Genomic DNA, 22,197 nt, shown 5'->3' with positions numbered 1-22,197 from the left:
TCCTGAAATTACAAGACAGAGTGACGCTGGGAAACAAGGCAGGATTTTAATGAAAGCAAGGACTGGTTCAGCCAACTAAGATCATTTGTAGCGAATAATTGGCATGAATAGATTCAGGCCTCGTCACTGCATGGCTTGATTGTACTCATCAGTAAGAGCAGTGACCTTTTCTATTGTCAAGTGCCAACTTGCTAACAAATCAAGTTGCTTTGCTCTGACATTTATAAAGAGTCATGCAGAAGTGTATTGTTTGCTAAGTGTATTGTTGAGATTGGCTAAAAGTTGTCACATCATTGTAAAACTTGTTTTATGACTGTGATCATGTATATGCATCTTTCTCTCCAGTCTTTTACTTTTGTTCAGTAGAGATTTTCAACATTTCCCAATGACATTCCCTTGGAGACTCAGCTCTATGAGATTAAAACCCTTTATAGGAATAAAAGGATGTTCCACATGTTGACTTCTAGAATGTATCTCACCCAATGGATAGTTCTTAAATCTGTTTTTTACCAATCTATAAAGTGAAAAACCAAAGTACCTCTGAAAAGCTAATGTTTCCTTAAAAATCACTGTTGATTATTTGTGGACCATAATATGGGCATAAGTTTGTTGCTAAAGAAAAGTTATCCTAGATAATTTTTCATGAATAAAAGGATTGGTATTAAATTTTTTTCTGAACATTTGAACTTAAGTGTGTGTGTAAAAAGAAAAGGGAACTGCTTAAAGAGTATATAATAGACTGTTGTTGGATACTTTTTGTACACTGTACAGATGTGTCTCTGCCTAAAGTGCCTTCTGATTGAATTAATACAAAGCTGAAAGCCAATACCTAGGCAGGAGAGGATAGGTTGGACTTCCAGGGAGAGAGAGGAACTGAGAGAAGGAATGTAGGTGAGGATTTCACCGGCAGACTCAGAGCAAGTTGGACATGCTGTACTGAGTAAAGGTAAAGAGCCACATGGCAGAATGTAGATTTAAAAATATGGGTTAACTAAGTTATAAGAGCTTGTTGGGCCAGGCGGTGGTGGCGCACGCCTTTAATCCCAGCACTCGGGAGGCAGAGCCAGGCGGATCTCTGTGAGTTCGAGGCCAGCCTGGGCTACCAAGTGAGTCCCAGGAAAGGCGCAAAGCTACACAGAGAAACCCTGTCTCAAAAAAAAAAAAAAAAAAAAAAAAAAAAAAAAAAAAAAAGAGAGCTTGTTGGAAATAAGCCTAAGCTAAAAGCCAAGCTTTTATATTAACAATAAGTCTCCATGTCATTATTTGTGAGCTGGCAGTCTGGACAAGAAAGTACTACTACAACAGACAAAGTAAATCCATACCATAGGTATTTCCAGTATGTAAGAAAAACATTATTCAAACTGCTGAGTAAATGCCCTATATTTTTTATTAATATTAACAACCTGCCAAGAAAATGTGAAAAAAATGACAAGTAACTGAAATAACATTACTAAATTTGTTTGCAAAATTCTACAAAGGATGGATATGGAATGCAGACATCTCTGACTTTGAAAAATATAGGGTTTGATGCTGGGACAGGTATATGCTATTAGTATTCAACATGTGCACCACACCAAAATTTGAAGGGAAAACTCAGAGGGACATAAAGAATATCAGTATAAAATGAGAAAAAAGGTGCTGTGAGAAACAGAAAGGCACTTCAAGGAAAAAGTGATTGTGAGAGACTGTATTTATTCTTTCTCAATGATTTTTACAGAAATCTTTTACATTTATATAGGACAGGGTGTTCCCAATAGCAACTCAGATTAGCACTGACTTCTAGGACCTCAAGACTCAGGCTGATTTTCTTGCCTCTCACATGAAGTCTGGTGATAAAGATCATAAGAAATGCTATATTGATGGTTTAGCTCTCGATGTGCAAGGAACTATAGTATTCAACTCACTTTCTATAACTCTGTTGACTATTTAGTTCCAGCAACAGCAGAAACAAGTTGTCCCTGTGCAGAGCAAACAGACATGGTTTAAAATAACACCAATAGCTGATATATGAGAACAAAAGTACTAATTCCATATAACTTTTGCTCATAAAACTGTGCTTTCAGTCCATCTGACAAATTACATTTCTTGGTAATACAGAGTATCACCTGAGCTCTAGTGAGCAGAATGAAAATACAACTTCTGCCAATGCTGTATAGTTTGAAACTTGATTTCTCTGTGTTTTAAATAACTTAATAGATTAAAATGTAGTGACTCCAAAGTGAGAGAATGAGGAGAAAAAGAAGATATAGTTCTTCATAAGAAATTGCAAAAAATATTTTCTTAATAGCATCATAGTGTCATTGTCATTCATTTAATGTTTTAATTACAAATTTTAGAATAAAAATAAGTATATAGTGAGTAATAAGTGTACAAAACATAAAAAAATTTTAACCTTACTACTAAAGAAGATGGAATAGGTTTCACAATCTCAATGAAGAATATTTTGACATAAAAAGGTATGAATTAATAAAATAGTTATTTTTGAAAAGCCACGAAAGTCATTGTACTTTGATTTATTATTTAATTTTAGAAACCCCTAATTTAAATCAATATACTAAGTGGCCACACATAAAAGAGGAAACTATATAAATATCCCATAATAGAGTATATATTAAATCATTATTAATCTGTATGATTTCTGAATTTTATTTTTCATTCTTTGAATTTGAAATTTGGTAATTTCTTTAGAGAACTGGGCATGTTTCTTTCATGAATTTTTATTGTATAAGTAATGACCTGTCAGAATGAATTCAGTATTATTTTCTAAGTCATAGTAACTTTAGGTATCAATCATGCTTAGATCTTAGCATAATACACAAGTATCACATTGATACCCCCCTTTTGGACAACCAATAGTTCACTTAATAATTTTCAAGATTTTTTTCTTTTATTTTAATGTGATTTTCTAAACTAATGATTGTCATTGTCTTCCAACCAGGGTGGATAGGGACTCAGTGATTAAGCAACAATTAGGGACACTGTATGGGTTTGACCTAGGACCTCTGAATATATATTACGAATGTGCAGGTTAGGGTTCTTGTGGGACTCCCAACAATGCAAGCATAGACTGTCTCTGACTCTTTTTCCTGCTTTGGGATCTTTATCCTCCTACTGGATTGCCTCATCCAGACTGGATATAAGGGTGTGTGCCTGGTCTTATTGTAACTTAGTATGCCATGCTTGGTTGATATCCCTAGGAGGCCTGCTCTTTTCTGAAGGGAGGAGAAATGGATCTGGAGGTAGGGTGGAGGGAGTTGGATGAGAGTGTAAGAAGAATTGCTAAATGGTCTTACTAATAAAAAACCTGGAGCCAGATATTGGGGTGAAAACTGAGAGATCAGAGAAGCAGAAAGTAGCCAGCCACATTCTTACCACTAGGAAATCCTCAGCCAAAGAGAGAGCTACTTCCTGTATATCCACACCTATATCCTTTCTGTCCCTGCCCTCTTACTTCCTCTCTCCACCCAGCTACAACACTTTCCTCTTTCCACCCAGCTCTATCACTTCCTGTCTGTCTATACAGACCTCCAGACCTCTATGGTTAACAAGGACTGGGGTTAAAGGAGTGTGTCACCACGCCTGGCTCTGTTCCCAGTGTGTCCCTGAACTCACAGAGATCCAAATGAGTCTCTGCCTCCAAAATGCTAGGATTAAGAGCATGTGCTACTCCTGCCTAACCTCTATAATATAGTGGCTGGCTTTTTCTGCTGATCCCCAGATAAGCTTTAATGGCATGCACAAATAAAATATCACCACGTGAGAGGAAGGAGGGGAGCCTATGGTTAGGCTGTAATATATGAAAATAAATAAATAAATAAATAAATAGGTAGATAAATAAATGAAAATTTAAAAATAAATAGATACATATTCTCAGCCATTAAATGTGTGAAAGTTGCTATTTCCATTTATAGTTTTATAATGTTTCTGGTTACAAAATTTCAAATTTAAAATATTTTATTCATGATTTTAAGGTATTAGTTCAAAGTTCACTGGAATGCAACATTTAAAAAGATTCCTTATGCTACAAAAAATTCTGTAGGTTTTCAATATTTTCTCCTTATTGAGGATATTTTCATATTCAGAATTATATTCCTATTGCTTCTATTTGGAGAATATACATGCATTTCAGCATTTAATGAAAGTTTACCCATTAATACATGAAAAATGTTTTTTTCAGCATTCTTTCATTCTTTTTTGCTTCTAGAATGAATATCTAGAATCACAGTGATTCACCCTTTATATACATATGTTTTACTTATATTTTCCTAGAATTACATTTCTTACCTTCAGGAAGAATTTCTGAACCATCTCACTAATACATACACTGATTTTTTTCTGCTATTTTTACTTACAGTGGTTTTCATTCATTGCTTGATTTTTGAAACATTTTATTGGTGAGGAGTATAAAATCTTTGCATATGTTTAACATGGCTTTTCTGCCAAATTTTCCTAAACTGTTGTGTTGTGTTTTTTCATATTGCTATTTTTTTTTCATTTTTTCTGTAATATCATGAATTTTCTTCAAAATCAGTTTATTTGCATTCATTTAAAAATATTACCATGCAATATGCAGGGTCGCTTGGCTCGGCCTGGGATTAGGGGACTGGACCTACCTGGACTGAGTTTACCAGGTTGATCTCAGTCTGCGGGGAAGGCTTTGCCCTGGAGGAGATGGGAATGGGGGACGGGCTGGGGGGAAAGTGAGGGGGGCGGGATGGGGGAGAACAAGGGAATCCATGGCTGATATGTAGAACTAAATTGTATTGCAAAATAAAAATTAAGAAATAAATATTACCATGCAAATGCTGGGCATGTGGTTCAGTTGGAAGTGATTGAATGGCAGACACAAAGCCCTGGATTTGATCCCCAGTACCCCATAAAAGTGGGGATGGTGGTACAAAATTGTAATCTTAGTACTGTGGATTTTAGGCAGACAGATTATGAGTTAAGGCCACCCTTAGTAGAAGAACCATTTTAAGACCAACCTAGAGTTCATGAGATCCTATGGCAAATACACACACACACACACACACACACACACACACACACCCTTTGATTTCTGTTTCATCACTCAGTCTTTAGCATATACTTAACCTTTGTGTATAGCCTCCAAGATCTGTCTCTGCCCATGATGTTTCCCTCTTAAGGAATTAAACCTAACATAGAATCAGGAAAAGTGATTCAAGAACATAGTCTCTTGAGAGCTGATTGTTGTTTCAATCCAAAGAATATGGATTCATCATCTCATCTGTATTTGTAGGATCAGCTCAGTCTCTCTCTTTATGGAGTCCTGAGTTACTGATAGGTTTGTCAGTTCAAGCAGCTCAGTCTAGTTAATATGAGAACATAGACTCTCTTTACTTTCAGCTGTTTGGTGCTTCTGAAAATTATGCTCATATTGGTCTTTGTTTTTATTCTTTAATATCAAGGGATAATACTCCCAAAAGATGTGTGTTTGAGGGTGACTTTTAATGACAAGATAGCCACTCTCCAAAGGTTCTCACTCTAAAATATCATCAAATAATTTATAGCAAATTTCATAAGGAACATTTTACTGGGCTTGAATTCTCTTCTTTTAAACTGTCTAGAGCTATCCACATAGTTCTCCCTTATTATCACAGGAAAAGTTTCCTTCTATTCTCTCTTTTATATATTATTCTCTTATACTTGTTATTATTTACCTTACTAATATCCCCTGAAATGTTTCATTGTATACTTTTCATACATATGCAAGCTTTCTCAGTATACTATTTTAGTCCATGGATAGCTTTCCTAAAATGAAATAATTTCAACAATTTATTGAATAAAATATTTTTATTCAGGATTATGATACCTACAAAAGAACAGCATTATATTCAAGGTTGTATTTTCATTTATATGTACTTGTACACATGTATAGATACCCATTTGTGTGTGTGCATGTATGAATACAGTGATGTCTAGATGTACAGTTTTAACTTCTTAAAATGAGTACCAAGACGACACAATGATATTTACAAAGATATTCAATGAAATTTTAGCCGGGCGGTGGTGGCGCACACCTTTAATCCTAATCCCAGCACTCGGGAGGCAGAGCCAGGTGGATCTCTGTGAGTTCGAGGCCAGCCTGGGCTACCAAGTGAGTTCCAGGAAAAGGCGCAAAGCTACACAGAGAAACCCTGTCTCAAAAAACCAAAAAAAAAAAAAAAAAGAAATTTTAAAAAGTTTTAAGTTATCAGAAATTTGATTTAAGAAAATATATTCAGTAGACTTTACAAAAAGCCTGAAATGAAGTAAAATGGCAAAGATACTAGCAAATCCATTTTAGATTAAGATGTGAAAAAACTAAAATAAATACTGATAGGAAATGTGAAAAGTTAGGTAAAGGACAAATATTATTAGAAAATACAGCTGATTTACCTATTTAAAATGTCAGTTTTATAGACGTTCCCCCCGGGTTTCAGCAAACCAGCCTGTAAGTAAATGTTTACATTGGTATAGAAAATCCCAAAGTCAGCAATATCTAGGTTAAGTCTTAAGAAACGTTTTGTACCTTGAGGACCATTTAACAAAAAAGTTAAATGCACAAACAAAGTATTATTCATAAACTGACCAGTTTAAATTAATATTTTTAGATAATGTAACAAATGAGTAATTATTGTCTGATTGGGGATAGAGGATACATAGATATTTGACTATAGTTTATGCTTAAGAGTTTAGTAGAATATTTAAGGGTGTTTTGTTAATAGTTAATGACTCTCAGAAAATTCATCACCTTTAAACATGTTAAAATTTCTTTAATATATGATAACATCTTCATGCACAGGTAGAAACACTGCTTAATAATCCTTTATTATTTTAACTCACAGGGAACAAAGCTTATTGAGTGTGCTCATTGAATGAACCAAATGGAATCCATCAAAAGACACACATAGCATCTGCAAACATAGGGGAATACAAAGGATACACGAACAAGTATCTCAAGGGCTCTACTTGTTTAGGCTTGGCCTCTCTGAGATCTAACCAGAGCCAGAGCTCTTGTTGCAGAGGCTTAGCTTAATGCAGTGCCTAATGGCTTGGCTCTTCAAACCCGACACACTCCATTACAGCGCATATGTTATACTGCCTGGGTACAGGCTATGAGACAGAACTGCATCAACAGTCACATCCTCAACCCAAACAAGCTGAAAAATTAATGCTGCACAGGGAAGAGCTTTATTCTGGATCCACACAAACTACTTATTATCTGTTCCAAATAAAGGGATATCAAAGGGGCAATGAAGAAGCATAGACTATAAAGGATAAGAGCTCTTTTGGAGTGTAATATATTAATAGAAGTTGTATGTTTTCTACCCAAAATGTGAATTTTCAGCAAGGTATGAGAAATCACAGTTTTCTGTGTCCTCTATCACTCAGTGACCACTTTTCCTGTTAGTGACCTTTACAAAATTGAATGAAATTCTAGTCAAAGTGAAATTGAAGCAGAGGGTAGGAAATAGTCCTTCGTGTCAGTTAGTGTGGAAGCACGTAAGGGAATCAAAGCATGTCCTTACTATTAATAATGCAATGTGAAACTCATTATGTAGGATTTCCTTGGAATAGAATCAATGTGCTATTTGAGCTTAGAGATGGGAAAACAAGGAACAAATCCAATTGTTTTCTCTGCTAACCTGGTAATGTCACATTGCACTCTTTACAACTTGGCTGTCGGCCCTCTGAGAGCTAAATTTATTCATACACTGAATCTTATAGAGTAAATTGAGATGGTCAGGAGACATGCAACAAAAATTCCTCTAATAATAATTATGTGCTTGTTCCTTCTAAGAGTACACACTTTAGCCAGTAATTCTAATTACATGGTAGTGGTGGGAAAGTGCTGTTAATTGCAGCAGAAGACGTACTGTATTCCTGCCACTCATGAGGTTCTCAATGAAAAAGTGGCCACCAGAGTAGGAAGTGGTTGATACCAGGAACTAGTATCTGCAGAAGTGGGGCCTTCAGAACTTTCATAGGTTTTCCAGGCCTAATTGTTTAAGCATACTGTATCACCAATGCATAAACCATGCAATGGTAGCAGATCTTTGTGATTATATATAATCCTCCACTGCTTAAGATACAGGAAAAAATATTCTCCTTAGTTTTAAATAACTTATCTTTGAGAGTTTTCTACTGGTACCCATCCTCAGTGGAAAGCTCCGTACCTATATGTATGGTGGAAAGTATAAACTAGATTCAGATAAAAAAAAATAGAGAGATCATAAATTTGTAAGTTTGATGTATTAAGAGAGCCTGGGAGGGTTTGGGGAGAAGTAGGGTGGGTATATGCCCAAGATGCAATGTATACATGTTTGAAATTTAAAAAAAAAAAGTTAAAATATTGCTTAAAGTTTTAAATAACTATGTTTGAAAGGGACTTCATAAAATGTTTTTTTTTTTTCAACAACCCAGTTGATACTTAAAACCAGTTCAAGTTTATGCTCTTCAGTTCTTGTTATAGCCTGACAGGTATCATTGTATAGTAAAGATTACTAACTGATATTAAAGGAAGCTTATTGTTCATTATTGTGTTAAATGAATTTCAGGGACTTCTCAACAGTATCTTCTCGTTTCTTTTCAAAATATGAACTTTACCAGAGAGGAAGAGTGGCAATCTTATCATGATGCTGACACAAATAACTTTATTATTACGTGTGGGAAATTCTGTATTCACATGACAGTTCTCACAATTTATGCTCTCACAGTTATTTTAATTTTAGACGAAAGATGAAGTGGCATAAACAATTAAAGTCAGCTAATACACTTTTACTGAAGTTTAGGAAGCAGAAAACTCAGAGGGCAAAAGGCAGATTCCACTTATTGCATGTAATTAACCCAAGATTAAGAGAATTATTTTTCCTTTTGCACTGTGAAAGCTTAGTGATGCTTTAATTAATTTGGAGGCATTGAGCTTAGAGAAAATTATAGGCTTTCAGGAAAGCTAACTCTGTGAGACAATTTCATTAGTATAGATTTTCAGACACTAAACCTGAGACATAAAAACAAAATTGTATGGCCTGTAGTGTGAATCTCTGCAGCTGAGAATTTCTATGCTATGTATGAGTACCTGCGTTCAAACCTCCATACCACCAAAATAAAGACAATGAAAATAATATGATCATAAAACACAGGTAATTTTATTATCACTTTGCTATGAATTGCCACAGGACATAGAGACTGCTCCTTACAGGTTTATCTCATTTAAACAGTTAACAAATATTTCAGTGTATTTACTCTTCACATTTGAATGAGCTTTCTATAACCCAATTTTTCAGAAGAATTAACAGAATTTTATGGAAAGAATATAACAGATGATGTTAATGATGTGTAACTTAACCTAGGACAATGGAATCAATGAACTTATTTTAACATTTATACACAAATCAAAACAACTAATTAAAAAATAAAGGTTAGCCAGACAGTGGTGGCACACGGCTTTAAACCTAGCGCTTGGGAGGCAGAAGCAGGCGGATCTCTGTGAATGTGAGCCAGCCTGGGCTACAGAGTTAGTTCCAGGAAAGGCACAAAGCTACACAGACAAACCCTGTCTCGAAAAACCAAAAAATAAAAAAAAAATAAAAAAAATAAAAAATAAAGTTTATGGAAGATGACAGATCAAGAAATGCATAAACACACCAATGCAATATATATGCAAATAAAATTGGAGGTGATGGAAAAACTTAAAAAAAAAAATGTAATTTCTCAGAAACATTGAAGACAAGAGACAGATACCGACCACCAGGGGCAGATAAAGTGTAGGATTGACACTTGTCACTCTCCAATATCCACAAGTGAAAGATGTTCTCATTGAAAAAAAGAAAAATAAAAAGAATGAGCTATCCTCTGTATGCTTTCTTCCTCAGGAGAGCATCTTTATGGATGAAAGACAGTTCATGAAACCCTGCTTAGTCCTACTGTTGGTGAGCATCATCTGAGTGAAGCTGGGTAGCACCATGCTTTCCTCCTCCAGAGTGAGGTAAATCTCTACTCAAAGGGTAGTGTGTATGCAAGCTTTAGTGTAAATATTTTGAATAATTTGGATATTTACACTGCACAGTTCAGTATTAGAATTTTAGTTTTGAGTACATAAGTTATTTGTATGATGTCACTAACAACTTGCCTTACACTATACCCTTGTGTCACCCAAAGAGTTTCCTGAAAATATGGACTTCCCAGTCCTGATTTCTTGATTCAGTAAACAATGGTACTGTTCAGGAAATAACATGTTCAGAGATTAGAAGATCAATCACTAGAACAATAATAGTGAAATGCGCATGTCTTAAATCTCATTCTCTAAATATGAAGCCAATACCTGCTAGCCTCTGCAAAGAAGCAAGTAGTCCTGCAAGGACTTCTCCTCCAGCAGCTGTTGTATCTTTTTGATGTTGTACCCATTAACCAAATTGAAACACAATTCTGAAACTTTGTGTTTTGCCTTTGTTTCTTCCACTCATTGTGATTAATTTGAGTGTGACCTAAAGTTTCATCACTACACTGAAGTAGTCTCTACTCAAGATAACTGCTGACAGCTTCCCATACCATTGAAGCTATGTGATGTCACTTTATACAACCTCTGTCAAGACTTTTGATACCTTTGACTCACCCTTCCAGAAGCTCATTTCCTTGCTTATTTTCAGGGAGCTATTTTCTGTTTCCCTTCAATTTCCTCCCCTTAGGTTATTTCTTTCTCATCTCGTTTACCTGGTCCATTTCATTTTATCTACAAATGCTCCTGTCCTTTAGCTTTCTGTAATTTATGTTGTGACATTTACCTAGCTGAACTACAAGGTAAAGACAAAATCTATTCTATAGTGTGTAGCAGAGAATCCAGAAGTTCATTCAGTTGGCTTCCTACGAAGTATAGTATTGGAAAGTGTGGATGTGTTAAAACTTCATGAGTTCTATAATTTCAGTGTGTTCTCTTAAAAACTGGTAAATGGGATGGCTGCACTGGCAAAGGGGCTAAGGGAGGGAGAATGCTGTGCTTTGATCTTCTGCTATTGTGAGGACACAATGGAAAGTTTTCTCAGCCCCCAAACCATGAGAAGTCAGTTCTTCTCTATTATAAATTTACTATCCTCTTTCACAAGTTCTGGGGCACAGCACAAATAAGAAAACAGATTCGGAGGGTTTCATAGCTCTGTGATTCTTTATGTAAACACCAATACTGGTGCAGAAGACATTTCTCAGTAGGTAAAGTATATGCTTTTCAAGCATGAAACTGCGAGTTTGATTCTCAGAACCCAAGTAAAGAGAGCATCGCGCGGCAGTTTTTGCTTGTACTCTCAGTGCTGTGGAAAAGGAGACAGGCATGTACAGGGGCTCACTTAACTAGCTAGGGTCGCTGCCTTGACAAGCTCCAGGCCAGTGAGAGAGTCTGTCACAAAACATAAGGATGTGTAGGTTAATCAAATGTTGTGCTTTTCCCTGGGGAAGGCTACTTCTCCCACTGTCAGCATTCCCTAGTGGCCAGTAGTTCTTTGTTTAAGGTTGAGTGCACCTGGGCTTCTCCAGGGTCTGCATTAGCATGTCTTTTGCTGTTGTCCTTGTTCAGCTCATGCGTGGGCACTCATGTTGGCTATGAAATTCCTAGGAGACACAATCTCATAGCCAACTCTCTGATCCTCTGACATATATATATATATATATATATATATTATAATTACTTAATTTCACATATCAGCCACAGATTCCCCCATCCTCCTTCCTCTCACCCCCCAGGCTCCCCCCCAGTCCACCCCCCATTTCCACCTCCTCCAAGACAAGGTCTCCTCTGGAGAGTCAGCACAGCCTGGTAGACTCAGTTGAAGCCAATCCAGTCCCCTCCTCCCCCAGTCTTCTGCAATAGTCCTTGAGCCTTAAGTGCTAAAGTTGTTTTGCAGATGTATCCCTTAGGACTGGACTTCTTGAAAACATACATACAAGTAGCATTAAACAGACTTAGCAGGTTATATTTCTGTAATTAGGAATATACATCTAAACCATATACATATATACATATACATCATACACAACATATATTTAACAACAATTAATGAAAAAAAGAGACCATGCATTTAAAAAAGAACAAGGAAGGGTATATGGGAGAGTTTGGTGGAAGGAAAGGAAAGGAGAAATTGATATATTACAATCTCAAAAGGAAAATAATTACTAAAAATAAAATAAGGATATTAAAAAAAAACAACTTCTGAGGTTATTCAGCCTCCTAATGTGTGTGAATGTATGTATGTATGACCCTCAATATGCATGAATAGATATAAAGAATGAATCAATAGACAAATCTGAATTCTTTTCATCTTTTAGACACTATGATATAATTGCTTGATGAGTTGTTATCTTCCTGAACATTCTAGAGGTCATGATGGATGAGATCTTCCAAATGAAGAAACTTTTGTAATTGAGAATACACTATATTTATTCCAAAATACTGGATTTTATTCATACTTTCTTAATAGTCCATGTTACATATAGAGTATTGTAACCTCTTTGAATTTCACTCTCATTATTTGAAATATGATGAACATTATAATAATTAGTAAAATTTTGCAAAGAATTTAAATATCCAAGGAGTAAAAAAAAAACCTACTATAACCAACGAATATAAAGATCTAACAAAAGAAATATTAATTAATGACCATTATCTTCAGGTATATCACTGTGTCTACCTGAGGATAATAAAGAGTTTGTTTCCACAGATCTGAGTAAAAATGGAAATTAACAATGATGAGTTCTTTCCATGATGTTTTGGACATGCTTTACTTTCACAAGGTGTTAATAGTCATGGGTTGGGGTTGTTACAGAAATACTTAGATTTTTGGCTCAATTATTGGCTTAAATATAACACGTTTCTCACTTATTCTATGGTCTTAGACAAGATAATATATCTCTGTGCCTGAGTTTCTTTCTATAGCGATCACAGGCAGTAGTCATGATTTGCCAAAGACTAAAGTATTTAAATCATGCAAAGAGATTAATGTAGTGTCTGGGATGTGTGCAACAAATGTGGGTAGTATTATTTCTGCTCTTACAACTGTGTCAAGCCTGCCTGCTGTCTTCCTATCTTGACTGTCATTTATCCTTAAAGGTTGTTTATGAGAAAATGATATTTTCCTGCTTCAATATGAGAGATGACAGGGATGCCTGTTTTTCTCAGGTATTTGAAGCAAGCAAATGACAGAGCTGGGATTTGTACTTAAGTTGCCATTATTTTATTCATGTGCTTCTAATAGCTCAATGTAATTTGTTACTGTATCAAACTCACTATCCACAGGCTTGCATAGGAACATTTTATTTTATAATCTTTGCAAATGTGTAATATTTTTGGCATTTACAAATATGTGTAACTACTCCTGAGGTTTGGAAAATACCACTTTAGGAGAGTTGTCATTTGTTCTTCACAAATATACACCATAATTCATGAAGTTAGTGTGGTGATTCTACTTTACAAGGACGCAGAGCTTAGGTATTTGAAGGCATTTCCATAGTCTGAAAGTAGTAGTCAACTGAAAGTACAATGTTGATTGATGATAACAGTTTGTTGCTATATTGTTGAACATATTATAAATTCCCCTCCATTTCATACATAACAGAGGATGGGACCTGTGATACTGTGTTCTTGCTTACAATAACAGACCATTTATGTGACAGAATCAAGACTGAGAGGCGAGTTTGCCAAATGTCAATGCCCCTGTTTTGCAGTTTCTGATCCTGGTTCCTACTAAAGGCAATGAATGAGTTCTCAGCTGAGACCTGAACAGTTCTGAAACCTGCCCCATAGATATAAAGTCTTAGGGACAGAAATCAAACCACAACTTCTGGAGTCATAAAATGACTTCAGTGTGATCTCTGTACAATGTCTGACTTAGACCACTGTTCTGTGTTAATGGACCTTCCAAGAAGAGTCACTTGTCTATGGCCTGCCAAGGCCTTAAATGAATTAACTTGCTGGGTGAAGAAGGAAATGGGGTGGAAAATGGTAATGCTTAACCCTTGAACAGTAGCTGTCACAGTGATAGGATGCTCTCTTCCACAGCACTGTTTACGACATTTAGGTCTCTAAGATCAAGGAAAATAGTGTCACTTACTATTCCTTCAAAAGGAAAACAAAGGAGACAAATATGTTTGTGACTGAGGGAGAGAAAAAAAAACAGAAAAAAAGAGGAGAAAGAAAAAAAGGAGAAAGAAAAGTATTAAGCATACCAGAATAAATGTTTGTTGAGAAGAGATTGTTCAAATTTAAGATTGCTGGCATAGAAAATATGACTGTGATTTCAAGAGATTTACTGAGATCATAAATTTGATATTTCATCTTTTCTAATTGACTTTCTCATTCTTTAAAGTTGATTTGATCTCATAAATTAACCAGTAACAAAAACCCATTGATGAGGTTTTATTAGTTAAATGCTTTTGGTGGCTTAATTTACAAATTTTTTTATATAGACTAAAGTGAATGGGTTGTTCAAACAAACATCAAATGGAAAGTCTAGACCTCTCTTCAGAAAGCTTTTCCCTGACTGCTCTTGCCTCTATATCCATTCAATCAAATCTACTTCTAAAGTCGGTGCTTGCTAAAAGCACTCTGGGCAAGATCAACTTGTAAAATGAATGAAATTACTCATTACTTTCAAGTGTAAGTACAAAGAGTATTGAAAGAATGTTCTAAATAAAGAGTGGAAAGTCAACATACACACAGCTAAGAGCTCATCTTAACCTTACCTACAAAACCTTTATCTTCTTTGGAGAATGGGGCCAGAAGGGAACTCTGTTTCTTTTCCATGCATAAAAACTGCACATGCATCCAACTTGACTTTAAAATAAGTCCAAGCCAATCTTGGATAATTTATATTGAAGTGTTCTGCACAAACATATACACATTACGTTGTGGTAAGTAAACAAATTCAAAGGCCAAAATGTTAAATGACAAAAGTAGATTTCAAAACTCAGGGAAATAGCTTGTATGATACACATTCATTTCACTCTTCTATTTACTCTATAGAGATTGCATGCCAAGACTAATTCTGAGCAATTACTTGGATGGACTGGTAAGGCAGGACATTTGAATTAAGAACTTACAAACATATTGTTGTGATCAAATTCTTTTAAAGAAGGCAAGAAATATCCTCCTTTGTTTTCCCCCTTCTTAAGTTATTATTCCATAGGTGCTTGGAGGATTCAGTGTCCCAAATGTGTGTTATAGATAGCTGTTGCCATTGTTTTCTGGATTACAAAGGATGTCATTGTTCTAGTATATGGATTTTTTTTTCAATTTCATTCTTTTGAATGTGTATGGTAGTAGAATAAAGCATATACATGTGTTGTAAGAACCTGTTTGTTCAAGTGCACATAGTCAGAAGTGCAGAGCCCAGAGTAGGAGGTAATGTATTCTACTCTGTCATTCTTCACCTTGCTCAACTGAAAGAAGTTTCTTTTTGATCATGGATTTATTCTAATGTACAAGACATCCTGGTATACTCTCATCTCAGTCACTACAGCACCATTGTTACAGGTATGCATGTGGCCATGTTTGACCAAGCTAAATTATAAAATGACTCTAAGACCATTTTTGGTGTCCCTTCAAGAAAATATGGAAGAAAATTTATCTTCCACAATGATTACACATTATCTGGGAAGAGCCAAGACCTGTATCTTCCATGACTTTAGAACTGGAACTTTACAGATTAAGTAGTTATTATGTAGTCATGCTTAATATTCAAACTCAGATTCTTGTGTTTGTACAAGAAGTACTTTTAACCATTAAGCTTTCTTACTAGTCCCCTATGCAGGAAAGGCTGCACGCTAGATGTCAGGGCACACTTGTTATCTCTCTCAGTATATCATCATTTCTATAAAGTTGGTACCTTTATGGAAATAATCTTAAATATATTAAAATTATTTTAAAATACAATTTTTAGTTTATTAGTTAATGAACTATTTTTGACACATAAAATGTTTGACTTACTCTTTTTACTTGGTCACTGGCATTTTGAAGCACAATTCAGGTTACCAATATTATCCAAATCCTTGGCCTAGAGATAAGAAGTTCAACTTCAAACATTAGTCGTGGTTACTCTGTGAATAACAGGGAAATCCTAGTGTCAGGGTATCTAGTGTGGAATACATTCTATTAAAACACAGGGACAAGATTTGGGTTCTCCATAAAATAGGCATACAAATGGAGAAATGTGTTCCTTCTAATCTGTGTCACTCTCCCACATCACAGCCAATACTACCTGGGTTTAATACAAACTTAACAAGCGTGTACATTCACTTTCGTAAGCTGGGGTAAACTATAGCATCCATACTAGTGAGTAGGACACACAGTTCCCTCTACACATCACATTTCTTCCTCTCCAGTCTATCCATTACACAGAAAGGGCGTAGAGCTGGTTCTTAAACATCTTCTGACAAGATAGGCAGATTGTGCTACCACAAAGGCCACACATGAGAGGCAGAATTCTAAGGCAGCCAACACTAGACAAGGATTTAAGGCAGCAAAAAATATGTATTTTTGTTTACTGGTTGTACTGCTTTGCTTCAACTGTCAACCTGACACACATAGAATACTCAGTTGAAGAGTCATCTAGATCCGATTGACTTAAGGGAATGTCTATAGAGCATGGCCTTTATTGTTAATTGACTCAGTCCATCCATTGAATACTGTGGTATTTCATGGGCTGGGCCCTGAACTGTGTGAATGTAAAGAATGGTAGCTGAGAAAGGGAGGCAAGCAAGGATGCATTTATTTTCTTTCTGCTTTTGACTGCAGATGAGATATGACTGTTTTATGTCCCTTCAATCATGTAACCTGAATAGGGAATCTAAAGCAAGATTCTAAGTTATTTTTGTCAAGGTATTTTATCACAACAGCAGGAATGAAATTAGAAAACTGGTGGATATGTTCAATTTCATCATGATTAGATAAAAAAAAAAGAAAAGAAAATTATGGGACTATTATTCTGCTATGTACCAGATGCTCAGTCTACAGTGTTTCATAGTCATTCAGGCACAGAGGGCATAGGGCATGGCTGTTCACACAGAACGTGTGGTCAATTTGGAAGGTCATTTTCCTTTCAGAGCTCCTTCACAGGCATACCCAAGATGGTGTGTGATACTGCTTTATAGCCTGGGCTCAATCCTATGTCCATCACTTCTATAGGTGATCTCTGCAGTGACAACATTTAATATAATCTTCATATCATACATGTATGCTGTTATAACAGAATATTAGTGACTAGATCCCTAAACAGCTGATATTTTTTCATAGATGCAAAGGAGTCCTACGTCAAGGTGCTGGCTAATATGTAGTGCACACCTTCTAGTTGGTAAATAGTCTTTCTATTGTGTACTTGCATGGTGTGAGATAATCATGTCCTAGCTGTGTATTCTTATAAGAAAGACATTCTACACAGGAGGCTCTGTCCTCTGATAAATTGTCTCAAAGGTTTCTATCCGATTATATTTGATGTACTGAATGCCAGGTAGAATTGTTGATGAACAAAAATACAGAAGAAATATCTAATCTGGATAAACGTCAGATAAACTACGAAGGAAGTACAGGAAAGAAATATATTTTTATGGAGAAAGTAAAATAGAATTTTTTATATTATTTATATGTCACAATGTTGTTCTCTTTCACCTTTCAGTTAGCTTTGACAAAAAAAAAAACACTTCCATGAAGTAAGGGTGATTCCATTTACAACTTTGTAATTAACTATTTATCAATATAGATTTTTATATTATTTAAATGTTATTTCAGAAATTTTGGAATGTATGTATTTATTTTTAAATATTTATTTTTGCTATTTTAATTTATGAGTGTGAGTGTCTGTCTGTTTATCTGTCTGTCTGTGTAGGTGATTTGTGCATTTTGGTGTAATAGAGGCTAGAATAGGATATTGGTTTCTCTGGACCTGGAGTTACAGGAGAGAGTAAGCTGCCTTATGTAGGAACAGAACATAGGTCCTTTTTGAGAGAAGTGCATGTTCTTAACTGATGAGATATTTCTCCAGCCCAGTTTTGATATTTGATGATAATGAGAGCATCTACATGTCATCTTCTGGGATGAGGTTTGGCAAATATATATGCAAAATATGTGTATTTTAAGCTACAAGGTAGCTCTGTTTATATTCACTGAATGATTTATGTAGCTAGACAATTATCGTCATTTAAACCAAGGGGCTTATTAGGTACAACCTTTGGAGAAATGAAGATGCTGATTAATAATTTTACTTTATATTTTGTTGAGGCAGGAGAATAGGTGGAGAGTTCTCTAGGAGAGCCTTACAAAAAGTCTTCAAATTTAACATCTTAGGGAAACCAGTTGACAGAGAGAAAGGCAGGAAAACATCTCATCATTCCAAGTAAATCCAACAACTAATAAACTTCAGAATATCTGAAGATGCTTCATAACTCATTGTAATCCTAAAACACACACCCACAGATAAAGATTTAAAGTGCTAATGAGATAACGATGCATGATTGTGTATGCAAAACTAACTATATACAGCATATAGAGAAGACTGGATTTGTCATGGTTAATATTGTTTGCCAATTTAAAGGGACCTGGAACCACCAAAGAGATGTCACTGGGCACACTGTGTTGAAGTGCCTTGGTGAAGTTAACTGAGATGGGAAGACCTGTCCTAAATGTCAGTAGCGCCATTCTCTAGCCTAGGGTTCTGGACTGTGTAAATTGAGAGCACTAACTGGACAGCACCATTCTTTGCTGTCTCCTGACTGGTGACTGCTGACCTCATACAGCATGTGCTTACAATGTGATCACACTCTCAAGCACCTACAGCCTTGACTTCCCTGCCATATTCTACTGAACCTTTGAAATTTGAGTCAAAATAAACCCCTTCTTCCTGAAGTTACCTTCTCTAGGTATTTTGTTAGAGCAAGGAGAAAAGTAATACAGAGTATATGGGGTAGAGCATGTTATGTGCAGTCACCAAGAAAACTGTCTTGTGTCGTAAAAGTCCCCATCTTTTGTTCAGCTTAGCCACTTAAGTTACTGAACTTTCTCTTTGCTCTGTTCTTCTTTCTTCCTTCCAAGTCTTTCTTTTACTGATAAACTGCCTCCATGTTTGCTGTAGTTGTCGGTCTCTGTCAGTTCTGTGCTCTGGAACATGTGAATCAAGAACTCATGTTCTTGAGTTGCTGCTGTATCCTTATCACTAATATCATTATGTTGTTACATAAACCTTAACTTCACTACAATGATTCTTATACAACAAGTGGTACTTAAAAAGTTTGTATTGCCATCTACTAACAAGTTATAGGGTTAAATTTTGTCCTAGTACACATTCAAAGATTAATGTTTCCAAATAAGATTATATATGTTTTCAAGACATTAAACATCATAAAAATTTCTAGTCAATGATCACATGTTGTCTCCTTACTCAATTCTGATTTTATTTTGAAAGTTTTAGAGATTAAATCCTAGACTTTGGTAGCCTTAACTGACTACTTTCTTTTACCCTCCATAATATATCAACCAAAGGGACACATGATTTATTCAATGTTGCCATTGAGAGGAAGAAAAATAATGAGGCACACTGATACCCAAGTTCATCTTCATGGGTGTTTGCACGGTGTTGATGTTTGGGCTTAAATAGATGCAAGAAGTATAGGAAAGTAGGCAGGCCTGATGAAGGTGTAGCTCCACCCTCTCCAGTATGGGCTTCGAGGAAGGCTGTCAAATTGTCAACATGGTGTGAGATTTCTTCTCGGGAGCAAGTGCTGTCTCTGCTGGCACCAGAACTGCAGGGTTTCCTTTCCCCAGATGAGATTCCTGGAAGAATTCCAAATCTTTGAATATTGTTTCGGTAGGCTCACACTCAAAGGGACAGGCATAAGTGTCTCCATTCAAAGGCCACAATTCTTAAATAAAACAGCTTGGCTCAAATACCTTCAGAACAAACACCAGACAACTAGTTAGATAAACCATGTCCACTCTCCAGAAAAACTGAACTCATTCACTTCTGATTAAATAACTAGAACACAGAGATAAATGTAGACTAATCCATAAATTATTTTTGTGTAAAATACACACACAAGACTTTCCAGGCCTAAGTTCCTGAAAACATTTCAAAAGCCTGATGATAACATAGTTCCTAACTATTTCTTGTATTACATAAAATAGACTCAATCGTCTGTTTTTAGAGATACCTTCTATATTTTTACCCTTCCATGCTTGCACAGAAATTTAAAATATATACACAAACCCAGTGAAATGCTTTCTTATTTTCAAAGGGCCTCAATATTAACTGTTAAAAGTTTATGTCAGAGAGCCTTTGAGATACAGGGCTCTTCTCAGTACATTTATTGGATTTTTGTCTTGTGCCCACCAAATAATAGTACTATCTTATGGCACAGCAAAGAGGCAGAATAGTGCTTTACATCTGAAAACATACTCATACAAGTTTAGGAAGTCTGTGTTTTTTTCTATGTTATTTAGTAACCTGAGAGTCTAAGACTCCAAGTATTCCCTGAGTATATACTATTCCTTATAGTCCTTCCTCCTCTTTCTGGAAGTGTTGGTAAATATTCAAACACATTTTAAGATATGATTGAGGAGTAACACCTAATGTTTGCCCTAACATTCACTGTTTATATATCCTGAGAAATGCTTACAATAGTTTATTACTTATGAAATTTAATATTGAATGCATACTTTATGAAATTTAAATTATCATGAAATGCATATTTTTAGGATTTTTATGGTATCAGATGATTTTTTATTAGAAAATGACCATGAAAAACTATTGAATACAACTCTTAAATTTTACTCTTTTTGAAAATTATATCATTGTTTTATTTTTAGTGTATGAATGTTTTGCCTGATTGCTATGACTTTGTGCCACATATGTGCCTGGTCCCTCTGGAGATCAAAAGAGGTCATCTGTTTCTCTAGAAGAGGAGTTGATGGCTACTGTGAACCACTCTGTGGGTCCTGGGAGGTGAACCTGGGTCTTCTCTAAGAATTGCCAGTGCTCTGTTGACCCATCTTTCTAGCACCCAGACTCCAAATTTTACTTTTTAGAGTTGATGTGAATTTAATTATTCAGTCTAGCTAGTGAAAAAGTTTATATAACAGGAAAGAACTTATATAATAGGACAGATATTTAAAAGAAAACTATGGCATGAATGAATGAAGGACCTTCATGTCCCTGACAATAGTACAATAGTTCTCCATATGCACCCACCTCCTCTTCCTCCTCCTCCTCCTCCTCCTCCTCCTCCTCCTCCTCCTCCTTCTCTCTCTCTCTCTCTCTCTCTCTCTCTCTCTCTCTCTCTGTCTCTCTCTCTGTCTCTCTCTGTCTCTCTCTGTCTCTCTCTCTCTCTGTCTCTCTCTCTCTCTCTCTCTCTTTCTCTCTCTCTCTGTGTATGTGTGTGTGTGTGTGTGTGTGTGTGTGTGTGTGTGTGTGTGTGTATTATATGCATGTATAGATTTGAAATGACTGGTGTTTAGTGTTTCATGTTTCAGTCCATATGAACATCAGAAACCCATTGGTACCTGTAACAGTGGTTTCAGAACAGCCCCTATCAGCAACAGAAACTCAGAATGTTCAAGCCCCTCCTGATGAATCTTGCAATGTCTTCATATAATCATTATACAATTTAATTAATCTCTTGGTTACTTATAATATATTTTACAGTATAAACATTTATTATACTGTGTTTTCTACAATATAGTGATAAGAAATGGTCCTTTAAACACACTTTTATTTTTCTGAATATTTTACATCTATGGTTGGTTGAATTCATGAATATAAAACAGAGAGATATATTCAGAGCATATTTCCATTGCATACTTCATTCTACTTTTAAAAATAATTTACTGTATTGTTAGTTTGTGTGTGTGTTTGTGTTTATAAATTTGAGTGAATGTGCATTCAAAGGCCACAATATGGTGTTGGATTCCATACAGATACATTTATATTGGTTGGAAGCCACCAGATAAGATACTGGAAATTGAATTCTCCTCTGGAAGAGCAGCAAATTTTCTTAACTGCTCTGCTATCTATCAGGACCCTGAAAAACTTTATTAGCAGAATTAACAAGAAATATCACATTAAAATGTAAATTTTTTCTATTTAAGTAACAGTTCTAATTCATTATAATTGCAAGGATTCTTTTAAAATATATTATGTTATTTAATAACAACTTGTTAGAATGCAT

The sequence above is a fragment of the Peromyscus eremicus genome, chromosome 17 (genome assembly GCF_949786415.1).
Source record: "Peromyscus eremicus chromosome 17, PerEre_H2_v1, whole genome shotgun sequence".
NCBI lineage: Eukaryota > Metazoa > Chordata > Mammalia > Rodentia > Cricetidae > Peromyscus > Peromyscus eremicus.
The sequence above is the reverse complement of the archived record's forward strand: the minus strand, read 5'-3'. Positions refer to the sequence as shown.